Raw genomic sequence first — 19,174 nt, forward strand, 5'->3', positions numbered from 1 at the left:
GGTGCCAATTACTACAGCAAAGTCCTTGAGTGTGAGAGGAAAATAGACGCAGTCCCACCACTCATTCTCAGGCACTTTGTGTTCCAACCACACGGAACATTGGCAGATCTACAGAATGACTGCATCTCTCACAAAACCATGCCTGCCTCACTATTTACTGTTTATCTTTCATTTTCCTCCATCACTCTCCACCTGTGAATGTTTTCTCATCCTTCAAGATTTCAGCTCAAACTTCAAATCATTAATCAACCTTTCCTTACCAACCCAATGAAAATCAGTCCATTTATCCAGCAAGAATTCACAGTATCTCCACATGTCTATTTAAATCACATTTATTGTTCTGCATTCCAACTTTCTCACTAGTTAGTGAGCATTTTGAGGAATTGATAACTGTCTTACTCATTTGTGTTCATTTTTGCTGTCCAGTACTGAGCCTGACATCGTAATTTATCATAACTGTTTATGCAAATGAATGAATGGAAAATAAGGAGCTTTCACTTAAAAATACTGATTAAGAAGGATTATATGAATGTTCTGAGGGTATAATTAGTTCCACCATGTCTTCACATCTGAAATCATGTGAAAGTCTGCAGTTAAAAGAAGGTGTAATAAAGACATTTATAGGAACTTATATTTGTATTTATAAAGTATTAACAATTAAATCATCTATGAGACTTAACTAGTATCTATTTCCTTTGATAATGTCTTTCTATTCATCAAGGTCCTAGCAAGAGCAAGATACACTCTCAAACTAGTTACTTGGGGACAATTTTAAAGGTTGGCTATTCATCTGCCATTTGCAACAACATGGATGGATCTTGAGATTGCCATGCTAAGCAGACAGTATAAGACAAAAACCATATGACTTAACTCATATGTGGGATATAAAACTGAAAACAACAAAGGGATAAGACAAACAAATAAAAAAAACAAAAACTCATAGACACAGACAATAGTTTAGTGGTACCAGAAGGAAAGGCGGAAGTGGAGTGATAGATGAGGGTGAAAGGAATCAAATGTATGGTGATGGAAGGATAACTGACTCTGGGTAGTGAGCACACAGTGATATATATCATATATATAGATGATGAATTATAGAACTGTATACTTGAAACCTATAATTTTACTAACCATTGTCACCCCAATACATTTAATATTCTTTAAAAAGTTGACTTTTTACCAAGATGTGGGCAGAAGTTAGGAAAACCACCAAGAGAGTGATAGTTAGATACTAGCAAAAATTGGAAGACTTTACTACCCCTGGGCTCACATACCTAACCTGATTCTCCCCCTAAATCTGATCTTTCCATCTTCCAATCCCATGCCCAGTCATAAGACAGGAGGGAGAGTATGCTTTGATAAGGTCTATACAAGTCAGCCTCCAGACATCAGAGAGCAGGATGGAGATTGAGAAATAGTAGATATAAAAACACAAATAGAAGTTATCCAGCAGAATCACTATTATTTTTTATTATTAATAGTACATTTAATTATGTTTAACTTACATATAAGCTTGTCTTTTAAGAAAAGCACAGTTCCTATAAAGTAAATAAATAGTCAAAAATGTAATTAACCAAATAAACACTAATATTTATTTATATTCAAATCATATATAATTTGTTTATTAAAATAGGAGTATGTATCAGAGGTATAATAAAGATATTTCTAATAATTTGAAGATGGCTCATAATAATATTTTATAATTAATTACTTGCAGAAGTATCTATTATAATCCTTTTTATGTGTATAATGCTTTGTGTTTTTTTTAAAAAGCTTTACAACTACTAATTGCTAAGAATAACTCAATAGAATGAATGCTAATTTTCTAGATAATACTCATTTACTTGAATGAAAAAAATCAAAGACCTAATTAAATTTCATAGCACATATGTAAGGTTGAATGTAAATAAAATGGTTAATTGCAGAAAACTGGTGTTATAGTTTAAGATTACCAGAGAAATAAAATAGTGATGCCATTAATTTAACTACCAAATATAAATATTGTGAAGAATAAAATAGAAAATTAACCACATTCTATATTAATGTTAATTTTTATATGATTTATTAAGTTGGATCATTTAATATCTTTGATCATAACAAATTAAAATATATAGAAGATACAAAATCCATTTAAATGTTATAAGTGGTTCATTTCTGGCCATGATACTATAGTTCTCAAATGTGATGCCATTAATGAAGAACATGTCTTCTCCACACTATCTAAAGGCTACAGGGAGAGGAAGAAGAAAATCAGAATTTTATACATCAACATGACAAGTTCTTTTATATGTGGGGAAAACATTGCTTCATTTACTAAGGGCTTTCAGTGTGTTTTTCTTATTTCAATTATTTCTTAACATAATTTTAATAATTGTATATCCAGGTCTTGACTTCTAAATTAAACAAATATAAGAAAATTGGAAATTTATTCCAAAATTTTTGTTATTTAAGTAAATTATATTTATTAAAGTTACATAAACCATTTTAAAGCTTATCTCTAATAAACACATTGACACATTCTCACATGAATCATATATATCTATAAAGTTTTTTTCTTAAAATGAAAATGCTTCATTTTATTTAATTTTATTTATTTTTATAACTTCCTCAAAGTAAAAGTTTTTTATGGGTCTGTAGAGTTGATTTGAAACCATATCTAAATTATGACTTCTAAAATCTCTTCCTGTTTTGACAAGTTTATGCTAATTAAATTATTTTAATATTTCACATGGCTAAATACTCTTCAATACAATCTATAACAATTTTTATATAGAATAGATTCTTTAATTTGGTAAGTTAAGTGGTTTTTATTTGTTTTTAATAAAACAATGGGTTTAAGAATATTGCAAATAGTATTGAAAACAGTGTGCCTCTTTGCCATGATGCATTTGTTTGAGTGTCACAATAACAAAATATTTTGAATCTATGGTAGCTCCCTTCTATCCTGTAATATCCTTGAGATCAAAGACCACATGTCACATCCTTAGAAGCCACATTTTTCTATGGGAATCTTTCAAACAAAATATTAAATTTCCTTCTAAGTAATTATAGCAAGTCCTCATTTATTGTTGTCAATAGGTTCTGAGACTCTAAAGGAAAAGACATATATTGAAACATTTTATCATAGGCTAATTGAGGCTAATTGATACAAACAAGAGTCAAGTTCCTACGGTATCTCATCAATGTTATAACAAAATTACTTCAAATAAAATGACCTTATTTGAGGACTTGCTGTAGTTTCTTTCATCTTATGGGTACTGTGTATTTTATAAATGAGCTTTTCCCTATTCACAATGTTTCTGAAAGCTTAGAAATGAATTTGTGATTAATCACTGGTACACACATATGTTTTCATAATAATTACTTTTGTATACCAAGCTCATTCTTGATGTCATTTTGTTTTCCTATTTTGTTGCCTCTCACTTTGTTTTTCCCACTCAATTTACCATATGTTATGTATTTGTTTTATATGATGTAGAAAATGAAATATAAATAAGTATAAATATAGTGATGTGTAATACAGATTCATTGAATGAATGGTAATAATGATACCATAGGTGCTATATATAGGAACATAGGTGCTATATATAAAACATTTTGTCTATTTTTAACCGAATCATTCCTTTAGTTCAATGACTATTGCTCTGTTATTAGCACATTTTTACAGATGAGCTCATGGAGATATAAACTTTACATAACTTATTGAAAGCCCACATTAAATAGTAAAGCTAGAATTCAAATCCATGCAAGTCAACTTCTGAGTACATGTTTATAACTACCAAGATGAATAATGGGTTGAAACAATCATGCCTGACTGTAGAGATTCAAGGAAGTTTACACTGTGAAGCTTGTATCATCAGTTAACCATTGTCAAAAAAAAAAAAAATACTGTGAAACAAACTACCTCAAAATGCAGTCATTTAAAACAGTAATGATGTACTCTCATAAATCTCTGTATGGCAAGGCACAAGAGAGCAACTAAAAACTGTCTTGAAGATTAAGCTTAAAATATCATTTTACCAAATTTTATTCACTAAAACAAGTCATATGGTAAGATTCTATTAGGTTGGTGCAAAAGTAATTGTCGTTTTCCAATTATTTTTAACCTTTTAAACTGCAATTACTTTTGCACCAACCTAATAAAAGGTAAATGATACAGACAGAGAGAAGTTGAAGAATTGGGTTCACAAAAGAAACCATAGTCAAAATAAAAAAGTAAACAACAAATAGGAGAAGATTTTTGCAAACAATACCTCTGACAAGGGGATACTATCCAAAATGTATAAGGAATTCATACAACTCAACAACAATTCATACAACTCAACAACAACAAAACCATCCAATTAATAAATGGACAAAGGACCTGACTAGACATTTCTCCAAAGACATACAAATGGCCAGGAGACATATGAAAAATGCTCAACATCACTAATCATCAGAGAAATGCAAATAAAAACCAGAATGAGATATCACCTCATACCAGTTAGAATGGCTATCATCAACAAGACAAATAGTAACAAGTGTTGGAGAGGCTTGTGGAGAAAAAGGAACCCTCATGCACTGTTGGTGGGAATGCAGATTGGTGCAGCCGTTATGGAAGGCAGTGTGGAGGTCCCTCTAAAAATTACAAATAGAATAACCATATAACCCAGCAATCCCTCTCCTGGGTATCCACCCAAAAATATTCTGAAAATATTTATCCATGAAGATATATGTGCTCCAATGTTCATTGCAGCTTTATTTATGGTGGCCAAGACATGGAAACAACCAAAATGTCCTTCGATAGATGATTGGATAAAGAAGCTGTGGTATATATGCACAATGGAATACTATTCTGCCATAAGAAAAGATGAAATAGTACCATTTGAGAAATGGGTGGATCTTGAGATTTTGATGCTGAGCAAAATAAGTCAGACAGAAAAAGTAGAGAACCATATGATTTCACTGAATGTAGTATATAAAGCTGAAAACTACAAAAGAACAAGACAGATAAAGAAACAAAAAACTATAGACACAGACAATAGTTTAGTGGTTACCAGAGGGTAAGAAGGGAGGGGAGTGGTAGATGAGAGTAAAGGGGATCAAATATATGGTGATGGAAAGAAAACTGACTCAGAGTGGTGAACACACAATGGGGTAAATAGGTAATGTATTACAGAATTGTACACTTGAAATCTATGTAACTTTACTAACAATTGTCACCTCAATAAACTTTAATTAAAAAAAAATTGATTCAGTAAAGTAGTCTGCCACAGATCTTCCACTTAAAGAATTGATAGTAACTTGAGACATCATCAAGATGGCAAGCTAGAAGGTCTCTGCTCATATCCTACCTGAGCAATGATAATTTGGCAGCTCTATATGGACAAAAGTTACTTTGTGAGAGCTTTGAGATCCAGGTAGGAAACTGTGAAACTCTAATGGAGCACAAGACTGAGGAGAACCAACAGCCTAAGTGACTGTAACATATCACCATGCATGTTAAAATCTAAAATAGTTTTAGAAATAATTATAGCTTCAGGAGTTGGGACTCAGTTAATTATAGCAAACAATAATTGTAGATTTCTCACTGTTGACTGTAGTTCAGATTTCTAGATGTAATGTGATAAAACTGTCCCTTGTGTTTCATCACAGGCCTATTTTTCCTTTACTTATGCAATTTTTTCTTCATTCTAAAGCTATCCTTCATTTTTCATAGTTATCGTAAACATAGAAAACAGCAGCTTAGGAGGAGAGGGGTGATTTTGAAAGTCTTTCCTTTTTAGCAAGATGAGAACAAATATTAGGTATAACTTTATTCAGCCAGTATTTTTTCAATGCACAAATTTTTAAAATCCTGTGACCAGCATGTTTGAAGGTAAAGGGTAATGTCAGTGGATAAGATGTAAAGGCATTGGGTTGAAAAATACCTAAATGTCTGCCAAATTATTGAACAATTAACCTCAAGCACGTGTTTGTAAAACAGCTATTCTAGTCCATTTTCAGATATTTGCTGTACAACAGTGTTTGGGGTATTGTTCAACAAATGTTTGTTTCTTGTTACCTGCTAAATGTCATTAGAATGTTCTGCTTAACAGTGTTGATCAGTGTCTCCTCATCATAATTAATCAATGAGCAGGAAAACTATCAAAACGCTCAACCATGTACCCCAGATAGGAAAAAAAACAATCAGAAGTATATTGCCTGTTACTAGGGGAGGGTTAGTCAAGTGGAAGCTTGTGGGAGTTTTATTGTCAAAAAAGAAAATAAAATAAGTACAAAACAAAACTTTCTCCCAAAGACTAATGAATAGAAAGAAAGAACAGTCTGACCATGAAATTTGCAAGCATCACAAAGGGAGGCAAAAGTATTTTTTTTTTTTTTTTTGCCTAAGGAGTAAATAATAAGGCTAGAAATAAGTGAGTATGGGAGAATAGAATGAGGGGGTGGTACTTAGACTTGAGCAGAAAATGTCTGGGCACAGAGTTTCTTTTTTAGGAATTAGCTAATCAATATATTTCAAAACAGCAAAATTTGATATTCTAAAGCTGTCTGTATTTTTTAACTTCTCTCATATTTCAAATCTTGTCTTTGTCATTGTTCATAGACAATTTAGTTACTGTCTCCCTCACCTATAAGTAAATATGATTGTGAATAATAACTAAATACATGAATTATTTTTGTGATTAAATGGATTCACTATTATGAAAGAAGAATTTAATTCACTAATATTAGTAGTACCCTATCCACTTCCATGTTTTGGTTTATTTTGTATGTATATTTTAAATATAAAAAATGTTTATATAGATTTTAGTTTTTAATTTTTAGATTTTAATACATTTTTATTTTTCAAATTTATATATATACATATATGTATATATTCATATATATATGTATATATATATACACACATATATATTTCACCATTGTGGTTCTCAAATGTTCCATAAGAATCAACTGAGGACCTCTCTAAAATGCAGATGTCTTCCCCAGACATTTCTGATTTGCAAGATATAGGGCAAGACATGATGTTTGCATTTTTAGTCAGCACCCCATCTTCAGAATAGGAATTCAAAAGTAGTCAATTAAGAACAAATAAACTGGTAGTAGTATTAAAGAACAAAGTTGATTTGAAGAAGATGAAGAAATGAAAATTTGAAGTGCTATCAACCCAAATCTTGTATTTTTGTTTTTCTCCAGCATTTCTCTATGGTCTAGTTTTAAAAGAAGCTAGCTTTTAAAATTGATCCAGAAATGGTTGTTGGTTAGTTGAGGTGACAAAGAAAATAGGTTGAGAGTGAGTCTATGGAAAAAGTAGTTCAGGGGATCCAGAGTTACAGAGAAGGAGGAAGGGCCTAATGAGCTGTGAAGGCATAAACTAGGCATTACTGGTATATGGAAAGGACTTCTAGTATCAATGCTGAAGGCAAAAAGAAGGTGTAGAAAGAATACAGAAGAGAGACCTTGAATTTACAAGGCAGTGTTCTGTAGGCTGCCTTTTTTCAAATATAAGAAAAAAAGGTTTTAATTATATAGAATTTATAAGAAAAAATATATAATGATACATAAATATGAAGATACATTTAGGGTTTTGTAGTAGTACATATGCATACATCTAGATGTTTGGTAAGTCAAGGAGAAAAGACTTTCTGTTTACCGTAGTTCCAAGATGATTATCTTCTGTGAAACTGAAATAATAGGAAAACCAGGCTTGTAATCTATGCATGATCTTATGCCAATTTTACCAACTGAAATTACCAACTACAGCTTAAAAAATTTGCATAAATATCAAGAAACTTTTCCTAAATATTCTACAAATAATTACAGATTATCAAACTGACAATATATGAATCACATTTTTTATTGTGTACTCTTTAAATTCAACTCTTCTTAAATCTACCACTGGAGAAAATAAGATTTTTGAATGATGAATATAAGGAAAAATGAGATCAAATAACTAAAATGGAATGAGGTGGGTAACATGGCTGCCATTCAGATTTATACTACTGTTTCCCCCAAAATAAGACATAGCTGGACAATCAGCTCTAAGTCTTTTGGAGCAAAAATTAATATAAGACCTGGTATTTATATTATATTATATTTATTATGTTATATTTATTATATTTATTATATTATATTATATTATATTATATTATATTATATTATATTATATTATATTATATTATTATATTATAGACCCGGTCTTATAGTAAAATACAATTATATTTTATAGTAAAATAAAAATTATATGCAAAAATAATATAATTTTTGGAGCAAAATTATATTAATTTTTGCTCCAAAAGATACAGTTGAGCTGATGGTCTGGCTAGGTCTTATTTTTGGGGAAACACAGTAGAAACTTGCACCAAAGCCTTGGGTCTTAATATTTGAAAAGTATAGGAATAGAAAGCAAGATTCTTTGCAGCAATATTGCTTTTCAATATAAAGTAAGTAAGAGGCTGATTACTGGTTAAGGAAAATAAATTAGTAACACAGAGGTATAGGGACTAGGAAGAATAATAAATATCAAAAGTGTGTGACTATATATATTTCAAATAATGACCAGAAAATTATAATACTCTTCAAACAAATGAATGTGTTATTGAAAATTCAGTTCTGTATAGTGGTTTACATGAGGCTTAAAGAGAGAATCTGATATCCCGGTTAAAAAAAATAAATGGAATCCTAAATGGTGTTACATAGTAGGCATTTCACTCTTTCAAGAAAATGTTCATAAATAAATGATATTTTCTTTTTCTTCCAGAAAAACAAAATAACTCCAATAAGTTATGTTTATAGTTAACAACTATTGGCTCACATTATTAATTGCAATTAAAAATAAATCTCTTTATTAAACATTGAATGAATTTAACATTGAAGGAAATATTGAGCCATTTGAATATATTTTATAGTCAGTTGAAATTTATAATCTGATCAGGTAATTTTGTTAATTTTGTGTGAGTGGTTGAGATTACATTAAAACTAGACACCTACTATATGGGGGTGCCAAAATAATGTATACACATGACTTGTATTCATCTTTTGTTATTGGTCTATATTGAGTATTACAATTTTAATACAGTTGTTTCCTTTCTTAAAATGTGTATAAATCTTTTTGGCATTCTCTATATTTGTGCTTAAAGAGAAGATAATTACTCTTTATGTTGTAGGTGTTATCTGAGGTGTAAGGCTCTTTCATTCAATTCATAAATTGTTTCAGAGGAAAATATATATTAATTGCTGGATGGATAAATATGACTTTATTTTTAAGCTAATGATTCCAAATTTGTATCATTTAGATGATAGCCTGGTGAAAATATAATACTGATGTAATAAAAGTTAGATCTTTCTCTATAGGAGTCAAGATGAAAGTGGCTTATGTAAAAGCAAAACGGTGGTCCAGTGATTGAAAAAGAAAAATGCCATACAAAGAAATAAACTTCCTTTCAAAGTACAAGGTGACTTTGTTGACAGCACTGAAACAATTGTCTAAGGTGCCAAATATGTGCAAGGAGGTATATAATTTTACCACTTCAAAACTGTTTTCTGTTCCAGAGACATTAATGAAAACATTAAATATTTCCTGAGAAAAATAAAGTTGCTTTACAAGATGCTGTATGCTTTCTCTATGTATTTATTGAAAATGAGAGACTAAAATATATTTAAGTCCAAAATATTTTATCTAAAATACACAAAGGGGCTTTTATGAGCTTTAAACTTCAATTGTTTTTCACGATTCAGTTATTCATTCTTCTCATGTATTCATAGTCACAGTTTGATTATTCATATAATTTTTAAAACAGTTTTATAAACATAAAAAACACCGGTTACAAAGTCATAAATAAAAACAATGGTGGAAATGCTTTGATTGATTTTAAAAAGTGGAGGAGAATAGAGATAATGAAACTAATCCTACTTTTGAGCACTTATATTGTGCAAGACATTGTTACACAGTTTATATACATTAACATAATATAATTTTATCCTTGTACGAGTCCCAGAAGTTGTGATACTAGTTTTCATTTTGCAGTATGGGAAACTGAAGATGAGAAAGAAAGCTGGTTTAAGATTACTTGACTAGTAAATTAAGAAGGATGCAAATTCAGGTTTGTTTGATTCCAAGGATGGCTTTCTTAACATTTAGTCCTTCCTGGTGTAGAATTCAGTAAGGCCTGAAAAATGAAGTCTCGAAGCTAATTAGCAGGGTATGTATGGGGGTACACTCAGTCTATTACTCTTGGCACTGTGTCACATAGCTGTATCTTTAATTTTATGTCTTAGTTATAATTTCAGGCAACTTGCTATATTTGTACCTAGAAACATATCTGAAAATTAACAATCATGCTACCGACAAATAATCAAAAAATGATTATTTTCTTAGTCTGCTTGATATCTTTCCCTTGAAAGAGCCAAGATCTGTCCCTCACCACTCATTTGGTTTCCAAATCCAACCAGTTCTCAAGAATAGGCCTTTTCAATATACATAACTCTGTCCATCCCCTTTGCCTTGTTTGGGAATGTCATTGTCTTTGTTTGACTCATTACAACCAGATCTCTCTCCCTGTCTATTATTCTCTTCATTTCCTCAAGACATAGAGTTCTAAAAGTACAATGACAACAAGAACAAAAACAAATACCTAAACTAATTTAATCCGTTATTTGCCACCGTACTTTAGTGTTGGATTAGCTGACAGGATGATTCTGCCTTTTTGCAGTTATGCTTTATTTTCTTTCTTCCTTTACCTTTATTTTCTTTTTTTTTTCTTTTATGTTGTTGACATACAGTACACTGCTCTTATTTAAAGTGTATAAGTTGATGGGCTTAGGCATATGTCTACATTTGTGAGATCATCACCATGATCAAGGTAATAAGTCTCTCATCTAAAGTTTCCTTATGTGCTTTTGTAATCCCTCCCTCCTGCAGCTTCACAATACCTGCTGCCTATGAGTTGTCATCCCAATAAATTTAATTTAAAAAGAAAAAGATAAAGTTAGCCTTGCCAAATAAAAGGGCCACGTATTATTCTGAATCAGGAGGGGAAAAGGAAAAAAAAAATGTGTGATGATACAAAGAAATGTTTTATATATAATAAATCTTTTTGCTTATAGTGAAAGCAATAAGCAGTGTAGTGACAGATGAAAAAAGCAAAACAAAAACAAAAACAAAAAAACCCCAAAACAATACCTGCCGCCACCCTCACTGGTATAATCTGGTTTCAGACACTACAGGTAAAACTTAATGAGAGTCACAGCGCAACTGTCTTAAAGGACAATTTCCTTAAATTATCTTCTTAAAATCCATACCATTTATTGATTCTTGTGAATGATGGATTTTTGAACCCTAATATCAGTTCTTAAATTTCCTTTGAAAAAATGTGCTTCTTAATCTGTGTCAAAGAAAAACTGCACTAGATGGAGTGATACAGGCAAGAAAGATATTATTCAAGACAATTCCAATGGGGGGAAAGGTTGAACTCCACTCTGCAGAAACAGAAGGCAGGGGAGTGTCTGAGCCTAGGGATGAACTAGTGGGAAATTACTGGAGGATGTTAGGGCAGAAGGTGGTCCATGTAATTAGGTCATCTGTGTTTGCTAGTTGGTGCTTCTGGAAGTTGGGCTTCTGTCCTCCCAAGGAGACTGGGAGAAGGGGGCACTGTGTTGATGATTACATTTCAAAAGGATGGCACCCAGGTCCTTGGGAATGACATTCCTGCATTGTGTAACGGGGTAGGAAGAAAAATTACATCGCAAAGTATAGAGCAAAACTGTACAATGGTAAGTTTTATAACATGAATGCCTAAAACCAGGAGGGTCTGGGGCCTGCAGTCTGGAGGAAACCTGTCTAAAGTCTAATTAAGCTGAGGGGAACATTTAGCTTATCTTAGTCATCTGACATCTCACTTTGGTGCCTCATTTGATGTAACTAGTGATTTAATCAAAATTACACAAGGTTCTTAAATATGCTAATGGGTACTTAATAATGAGGAAAACTAAATGGCCAAAAAGTCCATGAAAAACTGCTCCATTTCACTCGTAATCAAGGAGTTGACAAACCGGATGGAAGTACCATTTCATTCATGGTAGTAGGAAAATATTTTAAAATTTGAAAATACCACATTTCAGAAGATGAAGAAGAATAAAATCGTCATACAAAGCTGGTGGAAATAAAATTTTATTTAAATATACTTGGTATACAATATTATACTAGTTTCGGTGTACAACATAATGACTCAACATTTATTACCTTAAAATGTAATCGTGATTTCGTTCATCAAAATGGCAGCGTGAGGTAAGCCTCTGTAAAGCTCCCCTAGAATTTATAACTTATTGAACAACAATAACTCCACAAAGGACTCCCTGCACAGCAGACAGGCAAGACAAAGAGGCCTACTACTGAATTCACCTAAAGGTGGGCGAATCGCGTGAGCAAGGATGAGGGAAGGGAGAAGTATGGAGATGGAGCCTCGCAGGCGCAGGAAGCAGACCTAGGTCAGTGCTCTGAGCTCGCTGCATCCTGGAACTACTGCAGCTGTGGGAGAGGGAAGAACTCGGACTGCTAGGGCTCCGCTTATGGCCCACAGGGCTGAGGGGGCAGCACATAACATGGCTGAACCCAACACTCATGACAGAGACCTCAGAGAAAAGATTGAGGGAAGAAGGCTAAAAATGGTGGTTTAAGCCCTGTGGGGACAGAGTCCCAGAGAGCAGTTTCCAAGCTCTTGGCCTCACTTGGAGGGGTGCTGGCTCAGGTGGTAGATGGCCATCAGCTATAACCAGTGAGCCATTGACCACTAATATAACTGCTGTGGCTATACTAGCAGAAAATGGGGGCTAGCAAGAAGATGGTGGCTGAGCCTCCAAACAGTGCAGTGAGGGTAATGAACAGTGTGGCTCCTGCTTCCTGTTTCTCCAACCAGATCATCACCATGATCAAGGTGAGAATATAGTAGTATGACTCCCCTATCTATGGCTCTGTGGGTGTTCCTTTTTGGCTCACCATATCCTGTGTTCTTATGTGGGGAGCGGGACCAGAGACCCCACCTGTCACCCTGCAGTACACATGGTACAGCAAGGAAGGTCTCCTGCATGACATATGGTACAGCCCCATTAATATTTGGGACCCTGATACCAAAACCTGGTAAGAACAACACAAAAAAAAGAACTACAGACCAATATCTCTCATGAATACAGATGCAAAAAATCCTAAACAAAATTCTAGCAAATCGCATGCAACAATGCATTAAAAATATTATTCATCACAACCAAGTGGGGTTCATCCCCGGAGCACAAGATTGGTTCAAGATCCACAAATCCATCAATGTGACACATCACATAAACAAAATAAAGGACAAAAATCATATGAGTATATCAATTGATGCAGAAAAAGCATTTGACAAGATGCGACATCCACTTATGATTAAAACACCTAATAAAATAGGTTAGAAGGAAAATACCTTAACATAATAAAGACCATATATGACAAACCCTCAGCTAATCTCATAATTAATGGTGAAAAACTAAACCCCTTTGCTCTACATTCAGGAACCTCTGCTTTTCGACATAGTATTAGAAGTCCTTGCCAGAGCCATCAGGCAAGAGAAAGAAATAAAAAGCATCCAAATTGGGAATAAAGAAGTTAAATTGTCACTCTTTGCGGATGACATGATGCTGTATATAGAAAACCCTAAAAACTCTACCAAAAAGCAATAAGAAAGAATCTAACAATACAGTCAAGTTGTTGGATACAAAATCAACGTACAAAAGTCCATTGCATTCCTATATACTAACAATGAAATCTCAGAAAAAGAAATACAACTGCAGCAAAAATAATAAAATACCTAGGAATAAACTTAACCATGGATGTGAACGACCTATATGCCAAAAACTATAAGACATTTTTGAAAGAAATTGAAGAAGACACAAAGAAATGGAAAGACATTCCGTGCTCATGGATTGGAAGAATCAACATAGTTAAAATGGTCATGTTACCCAAAGCAATATACAGATTTAATGCAATCCCCATCAAAATCCCAATGGCCTTTTTTAAAGAAGTAGAACAAAAAAGCATCAGATTTGTTTAGAACCATAAAAGACCCCGAAGAGCCACAGCAACCTTAAGAAAAAAGAACAATACTGAAGGTATCACACTCCCTGACTTTAGCTTGTACTACAGGGCTACAATAATCAAAACAGCATGGTATTGGCAGAAAAACAGACACATAGACCAATGGAATAGAATTGAGAACCCAGAAATAAAACCACATAAATATGGACAGATAATTTTTGAAAAAGAAGCTAAAAACATACAATGGAGAAAAGACTGCTTCTTCAATAAATGGTGTTGGGAGAATTGGACAGCCACCTGCAAAAGAATAAAACTGGACTGCTGTCTGTCACCATATACCAAAATTAATTCAAAATGGATCAAAGACTTAAGCATAAGACCTGACACAATAAACTGCATAGAAGAAAACATAGGTACTAAACTTATGGACCTTGGGTTCAAAGAGCATTTTATGAATTTGACTCCAAAGGCAATGGAAGTAAAAGCTAAAATAAACAAATGGAACTATATGAAACTTCAAAGCTTCTGCACAGCAAAAGAAACCATTACAAAATAAAGAGGCAACCAACTGAATGGGAGAAGATTTTTGCAAACAGTGCTTCCGATAAGGGGCTAATATCCAAAATATACAAGGAAATCATGAAACTCAACAACAAAAAACAAACGAATTTGTTTGTTTTGAAAAATGGGCAGAGGACCTGAAGAGACATTTCTTCAAAGAGGACATACAAATGGCAAATAGACATATGAAAAAATGCTCAATATCACTAATCATCAGACAAATGCAAATAAAAACCACAATGAGATATCACCTCACCCCAGTCAGAATGGCTATCATCAACAAGACAAATAGTAACAAGTGTTGGAGAGGCTGTGGAGAAAAAGGAACCCTCATACACTGTTGGTGGGAATGCAGACTGGTGCAGCCTTATGGAAGGCAGAGGTTCCTCAAAAAATTAAGAATAGAATTACCATATGACCTAGCAATCCCTCTCCTGGGTATCTACCCCAAAAATCTGAAAACATTTGTACATAAAGGCAGGTGTGCTCCAATGTTCATTGCAGCTTTGTTTACGGTGGCCAAGCCATGGAAACAACCAAAATGTCCTTCGATAGATGAATGGATAAAGAAGTTGTGGTATATGTACACAGTGGAATACTATATGGCAGTAAGAAAAGATGACATAGGAACATTTGTTACAACATGGATGGATCTTGAGAGTATAATGCTAAGCAAAATAAGTCAGACAGAAAAAGCAGAGAACCATATTATTTCACTGATATGTGGTATATAAATTAATAATAACAAAAGTACAAGACAAACAAATGAGTAACAAAAACTCATGAACACAGACAATAGTTTAGTTGTTACCAGAGGGTAAAGGGGGGGTGGGAGATGAGGGTAAGGGGGATCAAATATATGGTGATGGAAAGAGAAGTGACCCTGGGTGGTGAACACACAATGGGATTTATAGATGATGTAATGCAGAATTGTACATCTGAAATCTATGTAATTTCACTAACAATTGTCACCCCAATAAATTTTTAAAAAAAGAAAACTTAAAAAAAAAGAAATGTACTCACCACACAAAGCCAAGTCATCATCTGTCACCATGGGAACATATCAAAATATTATTGACTACATTTCCTTCTTTTTCACTCATCCACCCACTCTCCTCCCCTCTCGCAGTTATCAGTTTGATAACTGTTTCTATGAGTCTATTTTTGTTTTATTTTCAGTTTCTATGAGTCTGTTTTTGTTTCTATGAGTCTGTTTTTGTTTTATTTTCAGTTTCCATGAGTCTGTTTTTTGTTTCTATGAGTCTGTTTTTGTTTTATTTTGTTTACTCGGTTTCTATGAGTCTGTTTTTGTTTTATTTTGTTTTCTTGTTGGTTTTGTTTTTTAGATGCCATGTGTAAGTGAAGCTATACCATATTTGTATTTCACTGTTTGACTTATCTCACTTAGCATAATACATTCAAGGTTCATCAAGATTGTCGCAAATGGCAAGATTTCATTATGTTTTAATGATGAGTAATATTCCATTGTGGATGTATGTATACATACCACATCTTTATCTGTTTTCCTATAGGTGAATATCTAAGTTGCTTCTATATCTTGGCTAATGTAAATAATGCTACGAAGAAATAGGAATGTATATATCTCTTTGAATTAATGTTTTTGTTTTCTTTGGATAAATATCCAGAGCTGGGATTACTGGGCTGTATGGTGGATCTATTTTAGTAATGTTGTCCATAGTGAGTGTACCAATTTGCAGTCTCATGGACAGGGTTCTCTTTTCTCCACATCCTTGCCAGCCCTTGTTTTTGTTGATTTATTGATGATGCCCATTCTGACTGGTGTGATGTGGTACCTCATTGTGGTTTTGATTTGCATTTTTCTGATGATTAGTGTCCTTGAACATTTTTTCATATCTATATGTCTTCTTTGGAGAAATGTCTGTCTAAGTCCTCTGTCCATATATTTTTTAATTGGATTTTGTTGTTGTTGTTGTGAGTTGTATGGATTACTTGTATATTTTGGATATTGATTCCTTATCAAATATTTGTGAATATATTTTCCCAATCAGTTGATTGTCTTTTTGTTTTTTTGATGGTCTCCTTCACTGTACAGAAGTTTTTGGTTTGTTTAAGTCCTGTTTGTTTATTATTTTATTTTGTTTCCTTGCTTGAGGGAACGTAGCAAAAAAAAAAAAAAAAAAAGAGAGAAAAAAGAAAATTACCACAATTGACGTCATGTAGTTTAGTGCCCATGTTTCTTCTAGGAGTTTTATGCAGTCTTACATTTAACTAGTTAATCTATTTTGAGATTACTTTTGTATTTTGTGTAAGAGAGTGTAAGCAACCCTTGTTGGAGAGACTATCATTTCTCCATTGTACATTTTTGTCTCGTTTGTGATAGATTAATTGACCATGTAAGCAAGGATTGACTTCTGGGTTCTCTATTCTGTTCCACTATTCTATATGTCTGTTTTATGCCAGTACCATATTGTTTTGATTATTATAGCTTTGCAGTACAATTTAAAATCACGGAGCATGACACCTCCAACTTTGTTTTTCTATCTCAAGATAGCTTTGGCTGTTTGGGATTTTTTGTGATTCCATATAAAGCTTAGGATTATTTAGTCTAGTTCTGAGAAGAATGTATTTGGTATTTTGATAGGAATTGCATTGAACCTGTAGATTGCTTTGGGTACTATGGTCATTTTAATGACATTAATCCTTCCAATCCATGAGTATGGCATATCCTTCCCTTTATTTGGGTCTTATTCAATTTATTTTTTCAGTGTTTTATAGTTTTCAGAGTACAGGTCTTTCACCTCCTTGGTTAAATTTATTCCTAGATATTTTATTCTTTTTGATGCAATTGTAAATGGCATTGTTTTCTCAATTTCTCCTTCTGTTTGTTCATCATTAGTAAAAAGAAACACAATAGATTTCTGTATATTAATCATGTATCTTTCTACATTATTGAATTTATTAATTCTATTAGTTTTCTGGTGTATTATTTAGGGTTTTCTACATATAGTATTATGCCATCTGCAAATAGTGACAGTTTTACTTCTTCCTTTGAAATGGGATGTCTTTTATTTCTTTTTCTTGTCTGATTGCATGGTTAGGACACTGGTGGGAATAAAACTTGTAAAAAGACTTTGGAAAAGTAAATTGGAATTTCTTGAAAAGTTAAAGAACACAAGCCCAATGAAGCACTCATTCTATTTCTATAGATATGTATATATACAAAAATGTTCACACAGATGCAAGTAGACATGTATAGGAATATTCACAGAAATGCTATCTGTAATGGCAAAAAAGAGGGGGAATGGAGTAAACTAAGAGCTTATATTAATTAAAATTAGAAAAATAAACAATGCTATAGCCAGTCAAAGGAAATACAAATAAAAGTAATTAAAATAATTAATCTAAGAAAACTATCAATATGGATAAATCTCCCATATGTAATGTTAAGTGAAAACAAGTTTCAGAAGAATATGTACAGGGTGATACAATTTATATAAATGTTACCAATGAAAAGTAACATTATAAATTGTTTACATAAACATCTAAAGGAATGCATGTAAATGATAAACACTACAATCAGAATGTAATACACCTCAGGAAAAGAAGACAAAGAAAATGGATTTCAGGAGGTATATTTAGGGAGTATCAATAGTATACTGGCTGGTAGGTACATGAATGTTACTTACTTTAAAATTGTTGATATGACTAGAATACTTCCTTATATTAATCAAAAAAGGTATACAAGTATACAGCAAATCATCCATTATTTATTTAAAAATATGAAACAAAATATATAAAAGATAGAATTTAAAACCTGATTATTGAAGTATCAATCATTTACAATATAAGTCATAAAATTATTGAACTTTCAGTTAAACTTGAATTGGATTTTATTCAAATTTTACACAAATTTACATTTTAAGTAGAAAAAAAGGTAGCTTAGAGTACCAAAAAACATTCTCAAAGAGAAAATTAATGAGATGTGAATCCATCATTGACTTTCCACACAAAGGTTCAGGGAAGGGAGTTAGAAAAAAACCCCAGGCTCCACTGGACAGAGCTGTCCTTAGGAAAACTGACACTAGAACACAAAACAAGATAATTAACAAGAGAAAATGCACTTGATTACTCATAGAAAAATGATCAGCAGTTTTAAAGTTAAAATTGCATGTTGAGACTGCGATGTCATATTAATTATGTTTATTAAATAGCATATTTTCCCTCTAATAAAAATGCTGAAAGTTTCATGAGGATATTATATTCCTACATTGTTTTCGGACAGTAAGCTAATATAGCCCTATCAAAAATGAAAAGCAAATATAGAAATATGTATAAAATCATAATTATTTTTCCGTTTTGACATAGTAACTTTGGTTTTAGTATTTACCTTAAAAGAATAACTTAAAAGAAAAATAAAACCTATGTGTGCATATGTATGTAGATATACATGTATGATTTCATGTGTGTATATATATATATATATATATACACACATATATAGAACGAAAGATATGAAAATACCTAATAGGAATAAAATTTTCTTGAATTGAGCTTATCTCTAGACATAATATCTTGAATTGTTACTTG

The sequence above is a fragment of the Rhinolophus hipposideros genome, assembly GCF_964194185.1.
Source record: "Rhinolophus hipposideros genome assembly, chromosome: 5".
NCBI lineage: Eukaryota > Metazoa > Chordata > Mammalia > Chiroptera > Rhinolophidae > Rhinolophus > Rhinolophus hipposideros.